Source organism: Natrix helvetica, assembly GCF_964273705.1.
Source record: "Natrix helvetica genome assembly, chromosome: 1".
NCBI lineage: Eukaryota > Metazoa > Chordata > Lepidosauria > Squamata > Natricidae > Natrix > Natrix helvetica.
The window spans coordinates 51,597,910-51,614,578 of record NC_138548.1 but is presented as its reverse complement, the minus strand read 5'-3'; the positions used below and the strand labels follow the sequence as shown (position 1 = coordinate 51,614,578).

Below are 16,669 nucleotides of genomic sequence, written 5' to 3'. Positions count from 1 at the left end.
TTTAACTTTTTATTATTTTATTTTTATTTAATTAATATTTTATTTAGTTTTATTTAATTTTAATTTATATTTTTATGTAGTTTTAATTTAAATTTATATTTATTTAATTTTTGATATTTGTTATTTTATTATTAACTTACTCTTATCTTTGGGATATTTTATTATTAACTTACTCTTATCTTTTCTACTTAATTCTACAGTGGTCCCTTGGTAGTTTACTGCTTCAAAAATTGTCAAATTGGATACTGCATTTTGATATAAAAAAGTTGTCCTAGTACTCATCATTTGTTTGATATTCAATATATTGTGATAGGAAGAAGGAACAGCTGTGAAGAATGGACACAAAGTTAATCATGCTGTGAAGGTCACTGCAAAAGGAAGTGGGCACAACTGCAGAGAGCAAACAGGATGTTGGCCATGCTGGGAAGGTTGATGACACAGGAAAAGTGGGATGGCAGTAGGGAGTAGATTGGAAGATTTTCCCAGATTAAATGAAGGGTCACATGGTAAATCACATGGTTTGTTTGGTACTCATGATTTTTAGTTCTTGTCACACCTCCCATAACTAATTAATGATAAATCCCAAGGTACTGTATTTTGCTCTGGAAGTCTAATTAGTGTCTTGAGAAAGACACAATAGGAAGACTTGATGCATGAATTACTCTAATTGTATAGTATTAATCAGGAGAGGCTTAATCTCTTACTTTATAGGACTGTGAGAACTTCAGATATGCATTGACAGTATAAAGTCATCTTCTTCTGCACTCAGTTTGCAAGCATGCATCCATTCTATTCAGGCAATTCAAGCTCACTCTCCAAGACAAAATTCATTGGTATAACTATAGGTTAGGAAATTCCATTACAAGTTTGCATGTTAGATACTTTGCCACCTCAAACAAACAGCCATTCCCTTATTTCTCTTTCATTAGTTTTCTTCCCTTCTTCTGTTACTTCTAAAAAAAGCTTGGTGTAGAAAAATATTCTCCACACAATAGAGCAGAAACTTTGCAATGTATAAAATTCAGGACACTATAAGACCTTTTTTTCCTTCAAGATAAGTCCAAATCCCCCCTCCCCCATGATTTAGAATGAAGACTTATGGAATCCTTCTTCTTAATAGATAGTTCTCTATACTCATTAATTAATTAATTAATTAAATATATTTGGGTTTGTTGTTGTTGTTAGTTGCAAAGCCATGTCCAACCCATCACAACCCCATGAACAATGTTCCTCCAGGCCTTCCTATCCTCTACCATCCTCTGAAGTCCATTTAAGATAATGCCTACTGCTTCCGTGACTCCATCCAGCCACCTCATTCTCTATCATCCCGTTCTTCTTTTGCCCTCAATCTTTCCCAGCATTAGGCTCTTCTCCAGTGAGTCCTTCCTTCTCATTAGATGGCCAAAGTATTTGTGTTTCATCTTCAGGATCTGGCCTTCTAAAGAGCAGTCAGGGTTGATTTCCTCTAGGATTGATAGATTTGATCACCTTGCAGTCCAAGGGACTTGCAGGAGTCTTCTCCAGCACCATAGTTCAAAAACTAGACATTTGTAAGCTGACTCCAAGTTTGCTTATAATGCACCTGAAAAATGTATTTTCTATAGCTGAACAAAGTTACATAGATTTGATGCCTCATTCCATTGAAATAGACAATAATGGGGTAAACATATCACTGCTAGACTCCAGATTAAAGAAGCATCTGTTAGGAAAATGTCATTTGAAAGCCCTATCTAAATGTTTTATATGATGCATCAAAAAAGTAATTTGCTCTTTGTATATACACCCATTCATTTACTAACATACCATGATAAGGCTGTATATGAGGAACATTCCAATCATGATGACAATGTTTTTCAGCATAATTTGGTTATCACATTGTCATAACAATGATAAGAAAATATTTTTGATGGACATATTGACAATACTTTTAATTTAAAAAATGAGGTTTTGAGGGAAAAGGGTATTTGGGGAGAAAATCCAATTCAAGTAGTTACTGAATAAAAGAATTACACGAAAACATAAATCTGAGTGTATATCTAAAACTGTCAGTCTCCATAGTGAGCTGAGACCATTAATATCTGGTAAAATCAAATTCTGACTCAAAAATCTGGAAAAAAAAATCTTCTAATTTTTCAGAAGCAGAAAAATGCCCCTCTCAAATGATCTTAAAAAAATAAAAACAGAGAATGAGGCTGTTCCATTTTGTCTTGTCTGGTGTTTTTCTTTCCTCAGAGAAGATAGCAATTTTCATGAGCTGACTATATACTGAGTTAAGCACAGACCCACAAAAACACAAGCACCAAGAAAACCAGGTTCATCTGGGGGGGGGGGGGAATATAAAGACTATGGAAACTAGATGCAAAGTAACTATTTTAATTTGTTTCTTTAAAAATGATATCACAGTTGGGAGGGAACCTGTAGGTCATCTATATGAATTTAATAGTCTTTGAAATACCCTTTTGGTAATCATTGTTTGCATTAGTTCCATTATTCTGTTATGCAAGTAATCTTTAGACTATGACCATTTATTTAGCAGCTATTCAAAATTGTGAAGGTGCTTAAATAAGGGACAGCTATGGATTTCTTGAATTTCTTGAATTTCTGGCCATTGCAATGTCCCCACAATTGTGTGTTTGTGATCCAGGTCTTTGGTAACCAATTTACAATTATGGCATCATACTGAGTTGCAATCACATGATCCTGATTTCTGAGTTCCTTTCTGGCTTCCCACAAGCTAAGTCAATGACAAAACTAATAGGGTTCCTCTGAAGATAAGATAGATATAGAACAACAACATATGCCATCTTTGATTTCTTGGGGGAAACCAGTTAAAAGCAAAAGGACCCATCCAGAGGTGGTATTCAGCCGGTTCGGAATGGTTTAGGCGAATCAGTAGCATAAATTTTGAGTAGTTCTGAGAACTGGCAAATACCACCTCTGGTTGGCCCCACCTCCCCACCCCCATCGTTCCCTGTCCTATATTCCCTTGTTTTTTAGCTCAGCTGATTCACATGGCAGAGTGAATTGCCATGCCTCAGCTGAGCCAAAAAACAGCTCAGCTCACCAGCACTGACATCTTGGGTGGTCCCCCCCGATATTAGAACCACCACCGACTTCCGCTCCTTCCGACAAAAACTGAAGACTCACCTGTTCCGTTTAGCCGGCTTGGCCCATTCATAGTCCTATTTTACCTCCTGGCAGATATTTTTAATTGGGTATTTTTAGGGGTTATTTTTAAACATTGTTTTTAACTACTTTACTTTTAGGTACAGTCTTTTATAGCCTCCTCTTTTAGGTACTTAGTATTTAACTATGTTTGTATTTTTTATGTATTTATGTGTTTTAATCTGACTGTACACCGCCCCGAGTCCCTTTTGGGAGAGGGGGCGGTATAAAAGTCTAAAATAAAGTAAAGTAAAGTAAACTGCGCACATGCGCCCAAGGTACATTCTCATAGAATTGGTAGGAAAAGATTTGTAATCCCACCACTGGTAAGAATGTTGAGAATTATAGAACTTGTATATTCAATAGTCTTCAAGGTGAATCAAAGGAAGACACTTATCATGATTTCCATCATGCTTGGAAGTTTTTCCACAAGTTGTGGAAGCAATAGAACATTCCTTCAAAATTAAAATGGTTAGTTTCACTAGAAGAACTTCTAGAATGATTACAACAGTAAAGGAACAAGGCCAAACCCATTCCCTCCCTTCCTCCCTCCCTGCTCCACACCAACCCCTGTGGTCTTGTGTTTTCATAACAACATATGTGATCACTGCATTCATCCAATTAATATTGCATTTAGCTTCCAGCTACTCCTTTGCTTATGAATACATTTTAATTTATGCTCCCAACATCTTCAGATCATTCAAAATCAATGAAATAAGCCAGATACCTTTTTCTTCATGAAAATGAAAAGTGAAGCCATGCTGTGAAGTACAAGGAAGACTGACAAATGTGCTATCAGTAAAGAGCAAAAAAACCCTACTTCTTGGTGTAAATATCTAAATAATTTCATCTTCCTCTCACTGTCCTCCAGGGATAAACTGTCCTCTCCTCAGACGTATGCTCTTCTGGAGAGAATGTTATTAGTCAGTAGCAGGTCACAGGTGGCTTTGCAGTGAAACATAATTAAATTGCTGCAGATGAATTAAAATAGTTTGCCAGCAGGATGATCTTCTCCTCATTGGCTGAACGGGGCCAGAGAGAATGCAGTTCCGTGGTCACACTTGTAAGCTTTCTCACTTCAGCTGAGGGAAAATTATTTTGGAGTGAAATCACTTGATCAGCCTTGACTTTGCAATCATTGTCCAAATTATTCTGATGCCATCTCGGGAGAAGAGACTATATCATTTCTAAATAGCAGGCCATTTGAAGGGAGAGAGGAAATAGCATTAGTGTCTGTTTTCAGGCTTTTGCACTGTAGAGAAAGGCCTGACATCCCTGACAGAACTGGCTGTGTGTGTCAGGAAGATAGAAAAGAACATGCTGATCAGAAACAATTAAGGCAAAAGGAAAGTTATTAAATGGGAAGAAGGGCAGTTAATTTTAAATAATAAATGTCATTAATTAAAGAAATGTGCTTTGCCTCACTCCCTCGGCTAAATCTTCTGTCCCAGGCTTTAATTATTCCACTATGATCAAGAAGAGAAATTCTGACTACTAGAGGACTTTTCAGTTCCATTAGGTAGAAGTTGGGGTTGTGGAAGGCATGTGGGAAATGGCACAAGTCGGGAAGGAGGCATACAAGAAGTGCTGCATAAGTCAAGGAAGGGGATGATATCGGTTGGGAAGGTGTATGGGGGCATGCAAAAGTGCTGCATAGGGTGGCTACACAGACCAAGGAAAGTAAACAGGTGGCAACACAGGTTAGGGGAATGTTGGGGGTGGAAGTTGCATTGGCCAAGAAGGGTGTGTGGGGGTTTTTTTCCTCCCTTCCCTTCCCAGTAGGTAGATAAGTGACTGCTACTGGGTGGGGGAAGGAGCACGGGATTGCGAGACTGGCTGGGAAACTGTCATGGAATGTTGAAAATAAAAATAAAGTGACCACAACAGAAACAGAACAGCAGTAGCCACTAGCATTGAAACAGTCACAATTTCCCCAAATTTCATTTCCTTGGGAATTATGGAGAGAATGGACATATTCTGTAAGTTAGCTGATTTGAAGTACCTTGCTTCAAAAATTGTTGCTCTATGTTGCACTGTTTTGCCCAGTTAGACATGATGATGAGAGTTTGAGTAGGATATAGACAGATCATGATCAGTTTCCCAAAATAATTTTGGAATCAAGTAGCCTTTTAAATCTATGTATCTATTTATCCATCCCTAAAACTTAGCTTTAAAGGAATATTTCATTTATATAATTAAAATGATGTCCTAACTATTAAAAACAGAATGATATACACAGAATAAGATTTTCAAAATGAAAGAAGATTATGGCACCATAAAGAAATAAAACTTAGAAAAACATCATAACCAAGAATTGAACTGATTATATTTGAAAAATAATTCATTCATTCATATCAAAACATTTATTTGTCAACAATGTGCAGGAAAATCATTATTATTTAGGCAGAGGTTTGTTATCCAAGCTTGCAGCTTGGTTTCCAGACCATTACCAAACTAGGTAACATGTTTAGTGGAGTTTTGGGTAACGTGCCTTGTTCAACCAATCTTGTGATTCAACTAGTCACAAGACCACCCGACCACCCAGGACCTATTTAAATGAAGAAGACACTTCACCCAACCCCCACCTGAAGATGTTACTGAGTTTGGTAATGAAACGTCCAGGAGCCAAGCAGCAAGCTCAGAGGACAAACCTCTGCCTAAATCTACAACCCAAGTTATGAATAGTCTATTATTTCTAATCATTATTATTATTCATGATATCATTAGCTAATGAAAAATTCAGCGGTAGTTTACTGAAAGATAAGTCAACAACAATGTGAATGTTTCTCCTGCAAGGGCAAGCAATGGAAAATAGCAGAAATTATAAAACATTATGATTTTTAGTTGTTGTTTTTTTTTTAGCAAAAGAGCAGTAAAGTTTGTTTGATGCATGGAAATCACTTGTTTAGACAGATGAATGAGCACCATGGATCCATTATGAAACCTTGTGAGTTCTCAAACAATTTATTGCTTACAGCAGACTAAATAGGCCAGCATGTGGAGCACTAACTTAAAGATGACAGAGAGGATACATAAATATATGAAGGATTGATCTTAAGAAACTTGCTTATATAGAATAGGAAGTCAGTCCTTCTTTGATTTATTTCACAGGGTTTTAATCACTCAACCTGCCATAATAGTCACATTCTTTGGGGCCAGGCAGCAGAGCTGAATGGAAGAAAACACTGCAAGTTGCCCCTCCTTATGCTGCTGTCAGAAAATGAGGAAGCACGCTATTAAACGATCTGTCAGATCGTCCCCCTCTGAGTCAGGAAAATCAAAATGGTAAAAGATGAAAGAAATCAAAGCATGTTCCTGTCTATTAGAGTGCTGTTGACATTGGACCAATTCTCAAAGAAAAAGAACCAATAATTTCATGCCACTAAATAAATTGAAGAGAAACAAGTCAAGTGCCCAGGCTAATCTTCTCCTCTTCAAAACTTTTTTTGAAAAATTCTGGGTGATTTCCTTAATCTTCTCAGACAGAAGGCATTGAAATGACTTTAACTCCATAACCTTTTGCTTTGCATCTTCTAATTACACTTTCACCTCCAGTGTTTATCAGCTCTACACATTCTCTGAAGCAGGAAGACCCTTTAGCAGTCTGTACAATGTTCTTCAAGAACAAGAGGAAGGCAATAAAAAGCTGTTTGCAGGCTTTTTGGCTTTCCTTTCTTTTGCTTATCCAACTTTTTTTTTTTTGCGTGCTATTTGTAGTATCTACAAATACAACCATTTGAGGTTCAAAGGGGATAGAATAACAGAGTTGGAAGGGACCTTGGTGGTCTGCTACTCCAATCCTCTGCTCAAGGAGGATACCCTTATACCATTCCTGACAAGTGATTGTCCAGTCCCTTCAGTCCAGTGATGGGGCAGCCACAACCTCTGAAGGCAACCTGAAAGACAGAGTTGCTTAATACTGATTTTCCTTTTTATTTATTTTTTTCTCACCCAAATGAGGAGCATGCCTCATACATGGCTTTAATAGTGACATTTAATTTCATAGAATTCTATTACATGGGCCATAATCACTATAGGATCAGTGTGAGAAAGCCCAATCATATAGACATTCCCCATTCGCTGATCAATTCAGTTAAATAATAGTTTAAGAAAATTACACAAATTCTGCTTTTGCAATATCTCTGCTACATATAGATCCAGTTAAATGAGACTAAAGAGGTACCCACATCATTCTGCTGCTAGGCCCAATAAAGGAAGGGGGAAAAAGACTGATCCTTGAGGAAACAAATGTGTCTAAACAGCTACAGAAAGTTGAGGTGGGGACAGATTTCAAAAGTTGATCATTTGGAGTGGTAATTAATTATATGCCATCAGGCCATTTTTTATTCCTAGTAACTTCTTTCAGATCTCCCAATGATGCATTCATGGCCATTGTAACTGAATCCATCCATTTCAGACCATTCTCTTCTCTTTTTTCCTCATCTCTTCCCAACATTACAGACCTTAGGATTTCCAGAGGGGAAAAATTGCAGACTGCAGGAACCAGGAACACTACTCAGTTGATCCCAGATAAACCTCCAAGTCCTTCAATGACCCTTTAAAAAGATCCAAATGACCAGCTGTCTGCAAGGAATATAAACCCTTCCATTCTCCACTATCCTGTCAAGCTGAAGAAGCTTTTTGTGTGAGAAGCAAAATGTCTTCAAAGAAAAAACAAGAAAGTCCAGTTGGCTCCTGAAAAAGCACCTTTGGGACAACCATAACCTGGATGACTGAGAATCTCTACAGACATATAGCCCTTAGGGTTACCTAGAGGGAAAAAAACATAATGCCCAATGAAGATTTTATCTTTTCCCAAAAAAAGAAGATTATACAGTACATGCAAGGTATAGTCTGGATCTCTGTTATTCCATGCTCCAAACCAGATATTGTGATATGGCTGAATCTGTCACCACTTCGGTATCTGAATTCTGTATATGTGAATAGATGGATGGATGAGTGTGGGATTTCCATGTGTATAAGGGGCTTGCTTGTCTATAAAACCCATAAAAACCCAAATGCTATTATCAGCCTGGCCAATCAGCAGTAACTTGTGGTTGTCCAACAGCAATCATAGTCAATTAATTTTTCATTTCATCCCTAGATTCACCATAGCTGTTCAATCGGGAATGCAGTTATGCTTGAGCAGAGATCTTTTTACATTCATTCCTCATACTGCTACATAATAAACACTTTTATTACTCTAGTTTCCTCTGTGTATATATTTTTAGGAATCACACCATTTGTCCTTTTTGTTGGCTGGGGGAAATCAATAAGAAGGAACAGCTTTTACAAGTGCAGAAAGCCTGAAGGATTTTCATGGAAGAAAGAATGAATTAATGTCTTCCATTCTCTCAAATACCCTTCTCCAAATTTGGGATGGGACAATAAAGCTGCCTGCATTAGCTTCTGGAAGCCATTCTGAACCAGCCATATTCAAATGAAAAACCTGTAGGCAGCTTTACCTAAGTAAGCAGTATTTAGTTTCTCAATATTTCTGCTTTGTACTCTATCTTTTTGGCATAAAGCATTTTCATTTAACACTTCCTCCTCCCACTATTGAAATAAAAGGCAACACATGGAGAGAAAATATATCACATAATGCAGAAAAAGATCATACAAAACTAAAAAACATTTTACAATAGGTCAGGCTATTGATTGATATAGTACTGTGTTGCCGAACCTATGGCACATGTGCCAGAGGTGGCCTACAGAGCCCATTCTGCTGGCACAGGCACTATTGTCCCAGGTAAGATCTCTGTGGTATTTCTTTCATGAGCTTCTGTTTCCCTGCAAAAGATGAAACAGAAGCTCACGAAAGAAAAATATATTATCTCTTACTATGCTGCCTGTGTTGGGATGCCCTGCCTCCCACCGGTCAGCTGGTCATTGGGTCTCTGCTGTGCATGTGTGCATGTCTGTGCTTGTGTGCATATGTCCATGCACATGCATGTTAGTGCATGCATGTGTTTGCACATGCATGCACCTTTCAGTTTAGGCACTCGGTGTCTAAAAGGTTCACCATCACTGATATAGTATCATTTGCTTCAGGCTTAATAATGCTGTAGTTATTCCTATGTGGCAAATTCTTATATTTCCTATATTTTTGAAACCTACCAATCATTGTATGTTGGGAAAGCACCAGGTGCTCTTTTTGTCTTGTGAAATAACTTCAGATGGAGTTTCAAACTAAATAAGATACATTTTTTGCTGCTCTCTTGGGTGAAAAGAAGAATTTGCCCTTTGTGGGGTAATATGTTTTACAACAGCTTCATACTTTTTAAGGAACTCATAATAATTGAACATGTTGAAAGTAAATGGTTCTTTTCACTATGTTTTTAAATGCTTTTTAATGTCCTTTGGTTTCCTTTCAGTGTTTTGGGGCATATATTAAATTTTATACATATATATTTTCATTACTGAAAAAAGTACTTGTGGATTCCTCTAATGATAGCTAAAATTATACACATTCAAAAATACATATATTTTAAATTGGAAACAGGGTAGATAAGAACAATCAGAATGATTGAAGTTCTACTACAATTCAACTTGCCTCCAGAAGTTGTAAATGCTCTAACACTGGAAGTTTTCAAGAAGAGATTAGATAACCATTTGTCTGAAGTGGTGTAGGATTTCCTGCCTAAGCAGGGGCTTGGACTAGAAGACCTCCAAGGTCCCTTCCAACTCTGTCATTCTATTCTATATGGAAAGTTTACAAGATTTGACACTATTTCATCTTTAAAATATGAGCAACAAGGGACATGAGATGTTTACTGTATATTAGATCACAGATTAAGGAGAAATTGCACAGAGAATACTGATTCTTCTTTTCTTACAATACAAACACAGGTTCATCCAATGAAGTCAAATAATGGCAGCTAAACTACATATTTACACCAACAGGTACAATTTCAAAAAGAGATTGGACAAATTCCTAGAACATAAAGCTATCAGTTATGAAAGGAATACATCCAATTATTCAAGAAAATCCGTGAGATTGTGCTATTTTATTGAATCCTGCTTATGAGCTTCCTATCATCTATGGCAGGGCTGTGAAGCTCGATTTCTTTCAGGGCCACATCAGGGTTATGTTTGACCTTGGGGGCCAGGGGTGGGCATGACCAGGTCAACATCACACATGTCAGGGGGGGCTGTGGTCCTACAGAGCTCCGTTTTCATGGGCAGAGGGTTGCAGGAGGCCTTGGCAGCCAAAAACAGAGCTCAGGAGCCCATTTCCACTTGCAGAAGCATCACGGGCCGGGCCTTTGCTGCTTCCAGGGCAGCCCCATGGGCTAGATCTAAGTACCTCAAGGGCCGGATCTGCCCCCCGGGCCTTGAGTTTGACACCTCTCATATATGGGCACAGAGTAGTGGAGCAGATAGTCACCATGATTCTTCTGATACTTTAATGGACATTTTAAACTACCAGTCCAGATAATCTAAATGCATAACAGTTGCAACCTGTACTTTCCTTAACTGCAGCCTATATTTCCCTTTTAAACAAAGTAGCAGGGACGTCCAAATAAATGTTCTATTTCAAGCAATTAAGACGTGTTTTTTTTTCCACATGTGAAGCGATAGGGTGAGGTGGAAGAGAAGATTTAACAAGAAACTGCACAAGGAACCTTCACTTTGGTGCCATGTTTTTAATGTTTATGGTTTTAGTAGCTATATGTGTCATTTGGTTTTATTAGTGATGTTTTAAATCTAGCCCTCCAGAGTTCAATATAAAGTGGCCATACAAATGTTTTAAATAAATAAATACATGAACAAAATTTGATACATGATATATGTATAATGTACACATTTGTACACACTTCCCCCAGCCATCTCTCGGTTTATCACAATTATGAATAACAATAAATCCAGAGCTTCAAACTGCTAGCCATGAAATTTGTTGCTGCAGGAACAATGAAAATTCCAAGGCCAAGGCACTTAAAAGCAATATGTTTATTATAGACAAGGTTTTTTTTTTAATTAAGAACAGGAAATCATGGATATTTGCAGCATCTCTAGATATAATGAGTGAATCATAACTCCAAATTAAGGAATACTTGATTATAATCAAACTACAAACTAAAACAAGCTATAGCTAAATACAGATTGATGCCAAGGGAAATCACTATCTGGACAGGTTTACAGCTAAAAGTGCTTATGAAGATAGAGTTGACCTCTGTAGTTTGAATCTTCTAATAGCATTAGAAAAACGGATAACACTATGGTAGTTAGTTCCACTTCAGTAGAAGAGAATGAAAGAGAATACAGTCTCTATTGCACAGAGACTACAACAATAACATCAACAATAGTGATTTCAACAAATCCAAAATAATGTTTTATTTTAAGCAGTGTGCTGGAAATATTTTCTCTCTCACACACCCATTCGCATTTACTTTAATGAAAAGCATTTTCGTTTTGTTTTCTTTTTGCAAAAGAGGAAATAAAAAGGAAACCCAGATGGAAAGCATAGTTTGGTTCTCATACCACCTTTATTTTCAGTACAAAGAGATTGAGGGATGCATTTTAGTATTTTGTATCATCCTTTTAGCATTGTGAAGCTTTTTTTAAAAATTTCTCTTCATTCAATGTTGTGAGAGATTCTCCTCATCCCCTTTCTTTTTTAAGATTAGGAAGCAGAGCAATTTTGGTGATAGCAAAAAGTACAAGGAAGAAGAAAATCTCTTTCTTTGTAATGCAACGTTAGCTCAAAAATGTTCTCTAAGTAAAAGTAGTTTGAAGAACTTTTTTATTGCATAGAAGAGATGTCCAAGAAATTGGAAAAAAGAATTCAGTATAAGTATAGTCCTTGACTTACAGCCACAATTGAGGTCACAAATTTTGTTGTTAAGTGAGACATTTGTTAAATGAGTGTTGTCCCATTTTATGACATTTCTTGCCACTGTTGTTAAGTCAGTCATGGAAGTTGTTAGGTTAGTATAACCCAGTTATTAAATTAATCTGGCTTCCTGATTACCTTTGCTTGTCAGAAGATCACAAAACACCCTGAGTCACAGCAACCATCATAAATGTTAACCAGTTGCCAAGGATCTGAATTTTGATCACATGACCATGGGAATGCTGCAAAAGTTGTAACTGTGAAAAATGGTCATAAGCCACTTTATTCAGTGCCATTGTAACTTTGAATGTGTTCTGACTTAAGTACGAAGCCAACTCCTTGTCCCGATAAAACCCCTTTTATTTAGTTTGAAGTGAATTCCTCTCCAGCGAAGTCTTGGTCAACAGTGTTTAAAGAGATTTCACAACTGCAGACCTTTATCAGGCTTGGAGAGCTGCCAAGCCAACATTTTTCAAATGCTATTCTGTAGCAGACAATACTTGGCAAGAAGTCAGGGACAGATCTTCACTCTAATGAATTGAACTAATTGTATCCTGCAAACTCCACTCCCCTTTCACTCCTCTTTATTCCTTATGGGAGAGGCCATTCACCGTCCATCTATGGCTTTACTCCCAAGTCGTCCCTTGTTCTTTAGATGTTCTTTTCTCTTGGCAGCTCTGCCCATGTGCACACTGGGAATAGACTCCAGCTGTACTTCTGCCCCACTGATGTCCGACTCTAAAGGCAGCTGATAACTGTCAGATGGTCCTGCCCCCATCTATGCCTCCAACAGAGAGCCCTCATCAGAACCTTCCCCAGACTCCAGGACTGGCCCATGTACCTCCCCAACCTCCTCACTGTCCAAATCTGCCGCCAGATCTGCTGGCTGGTGGAAGGTCACAACAGAACAGTCACTAAATGAACTGTTGTAAGTTGAGGACTACCTGTATAGTATTGCTAGTTTTTAAACATTAGGGAGGTAATTTCAATGTAGAGTATATTTTCCCTTCCCCCATTAATTGACAATGACTCAAGAAGTGGATTTGTTATTTAGCTATTCTTTGCATAGGCCCTTTCTGGGTTATGTGCTTTTCTGGAAGAATGAATTTTTGTGCTTTACCAATCCTTCATTACTGAAGCCCATGTTCCACCTAACGTTGCTTCTGCTTTATCTTGGTAACTATCTGAAGGGTTTTAGAATTTCCTCTCACATCAGTTCATTTCTATATCCATGCTGAAAGCACAATAAGAATTGCTCCAATTTTTATCTATCCATAAAAAGTGAAAAAGAATGGAAATGGTGGCAAACTAAGCATATAAAATGTTCCGAGAAGAAATTGTTTCTGGTGTTTTACACAAGAAATGTTGCTTTGGGTCTCCAAAACTAACTGAACCAGTCAGAGACAGAACATTTGTAAGCATTTCTGGTTTTATTGCTTCTTCACATGTTTAAACTAGGCTTAATGTAGGAAAAGAGGGTATAATGTATGTTTAGGGCTTTTATTTAAATGTCAAGTTTAAAAATCTATTGTTAAAAATTTAAAACATGCACAATGCAATAGTCACAATAAACAGATATTGAGAATGAGATTCATAAATGAAACTTTTTAGCTATTCTACCAGACCTTGTGTGGGGGTAATAATCTTTCTGCATCGGAAAAACAAGCAAAGATAATGCTATTTTCTTTGCAGAGTTAGGGTATGATGAGCTGGAGAGAAAGAGGTTATGTAAATAATTAACCTTCTGAAAATAACTCTTGCTATTTGAGTGTGCCTATCAATATAACATAATTACCAGATTTTATTCACTCTTTGCAGCAGGCGACAAAAGGCCAGGTTTGCATTTGCATATTTGGTGCCCCTTCCTTCTCCTTTCCCAAAAGCTCTGATAGAAGGAATGTGCCAGCTTTCTTTTAATTTACATGTTTTAAAACTTGCATTCAGCTGAAAACCAAGGCCACATTTGTCCCCAAAGATTTCTGAGCTGTGTCATCTTTGTTAATCCTATAGGGCTACTACTGTATGAAGCTGGTACGCTGCTGAACTGACATTTGATTGACTCAACTTGGGGGTTGAAGATATGCCATACTGAGGAAGCAGGACTTGTTTGACGAGATGCCTAAACAGCCTGCTAAAACATTCTGCTATTCTTTTCTGATTTTCACCTGCCAACAGAAGACACTAAACAACTGCATTCCTTTGGAACCAATCATGTGAAAAGCTGTACTTTAAACAAGTTTATAGAAAATACTACAGATTTATCGAACAATTGGTCCTGAAGTTGCTTTGACACTTGCTGTTTTTCAGAGCATGAAATAATCATGGAAGATAGAGAGTTGATTTCCTTGTCTTTTCCTCAGCTGCCTAACTGAAGTTAGGACCAGCATATGAGAAAGAGAGAAATAAAAAAAAATCAGTTTCATGCTGAATGAGAATCCATCACTTTGAATTCAGAAGGGAGATGATTGGAAATTCTAACCCCCATATTAGCAAAAAGAGCATCACAGAGTTCTTGTTAAATGCAACCTTAACAACATCCATATTTTGTAATTGAGGATCACAGAAGCTGAGTGCTCAAAGATTAGCATAAAAACAAGATGAACATATTTTAAAATTACAATTTGATTTTCTGTAGTTAAGTTATCAGGCTTAGATTTTTCTAACATAGCGTTTTTGTATAGTTTGTAATTTTCTCTTTTCCTATGCTGTTTTAAATTTATTGAAACTGTTTTCATTTATAAATCATACTGGAGGGAGGACAATTTTTGGACCAAATAAGCATCTCAGTTGTTGCATAATATTGAAAACTAGATACCTGTTTCAGAAAAATCTCTTCCAGAAGACCCTGACATATTTTTTTGTCTACCTGTAGTTTAAAACTAATTGCATATTTGTGTGGCAGGGGAGGTACCTTGAACCTGTAGCTTAATGATTTGCCCATAGATTATGGAACGCTTATTATTGATCATCTCCTACCATTTGAAACTCTCAGGTCAAATGTATTTATTCAGGATTTTTCTTAATCACTTGTAATCACTGCCAACAATTGCAAGTGCAGAGGTCAAACATTGATACAGATATTTATGTCAGCTGTAAATCCCACTGCGGTATAGGTATAGAAGGGGTCAAAAAGAACATATTTCAGAAACTGAAGTTCCCGGCAGCCAAATCCAAGATCCATACATCAAAACTGAGTGTAGCCTTCTACTAATTGAGAGTTCAGCCAAGAAATCAGAAGCAGTACACATTCATGGAAAAATTATTACTAATATTCAGATATCACAGCCCAGGTTAGAAAGTCGCTAGCTAAGAGAAAGATGCCCACCCACCTTATAGCATTGACTCAGATATGCCAATTTTGCTGAGACATGTCTCTTTATTTCAAGGGTCCTCATTAAACATATCTGTTTGATTCACTTTCTCTTTTAGTCTATAAAAGGGCTGAGAATCTTTTCCTCCTCAGGTCAGAGGTCTAAAGCGGCTTAGTCTACTGTTATCCTTCTGCAGCAGATGCCCGATTATCTTACTGCTGCTGATCTGCAGGCTCATCCTGCAACAGGTCCTTCTCTTTCTGTGTTTCATCTCCAGATATCTGAAATACCATCTATCTCTTGAGTTGTAAGGTCAAAGCCTGTGAAGGTCTACTCTCCGGTTGACAGCCTGACTTGTCGCACAATAACAATGACAAAATTGGCCCACATGAGCCATGGTGGCGCAGTGGTTAAAGTGCAGTACTGCAGGCTACTTCTTCTGACTGCCAGCTGACTGCAATTTGGCAGTTCAAATCTCTCCAGGCTCAAGATTGACTCAACCTTCTATCCTTCTGAGGTGGGTAAAACTAGGACCAAGATTATTGGGGACAATATGCTGACTCTTTAAACTTCTTAGAAAGAGCTGTAAAGCATTGTAAAGTGGTATATAACTCTAAATGCTATAGATGGCTATTGAAAATGACAATGACTGCCATGCATTACTAGAACTGTGTTCCATCAGGACTCCAACTTGATCTAAACCAGTGCCTTGATCATTAGGGGGTAATTCAGAGTTCTTTTAATGCACTCAAAATCAAGAGGATATCTTTAACTTACCCTGCCTATGTTTTGAATCCTACCTACCTCTGCAATATCTATTTCAGGAGCTCATTGGGCGAGAAAGGAGAATGCCAATTGGAGGAGGCTTTTAATGTGGTAAATGATATTGTGTAGAGCTGGGATTTCAGCTGAAGGAAGTACCACTCATGACTCTTGGAATGTTGCACATTAAGGCACAAACCTGATTCTGGCTATTTGGTATTGGGAATGCAATGGAGGCAGCAAGATTTAGGAGGATTTCCCAATAGCTCTAAAATGTGGCCTGAATGTAAGGAATCATGGGGTACTGAATTTTAACAACTGTAAATTCAACTTCCATGTAAACAATAGTAATATACTTAGACTTATATACCACTTCATAGTGCTTTACAGCCCTCTCTAAGCAGTTTTCAGAGTCAGCATCTTGCCCCCAATAGTCTGGCTCCTCATTTTACTGACCCTGGAAGGATAGAAAGCTGAGTCAATCTTGCGCTGATGAGACCCGAACTGTCAAACTGCTGGAAGCCGATGATCAGCAAAAGTAGCCTGGAGTACTGCATTCTAACCACTACACCACCACAGCTCTTAAGGTTGATATGTA

General features: G+C 37.6%; 1 long non-coding RNA gene across 1 annotated transcript; it reads left to right on the top strand.

Annotated features, from left to right (window-relative positions):
* Nucleotides 1-204: 204 nt before the first annotated feature.
* LOC309383634 lies at nucleotides 205-15,555 on the top strand. Its single transcript, XR_014173881.1, has 4 exons — nucleotides 205-380; nucleotides 7,627-8,634; nucleotides 10,015-10,068; nucleotides 14,009-15,555. It is a non-coding gene; the product is annotated as an uncharacterized lncRNA (long non-coding RNA).
* Nucleotides 15,556-16,669: the final 1,114 nt, after the last annotated feature.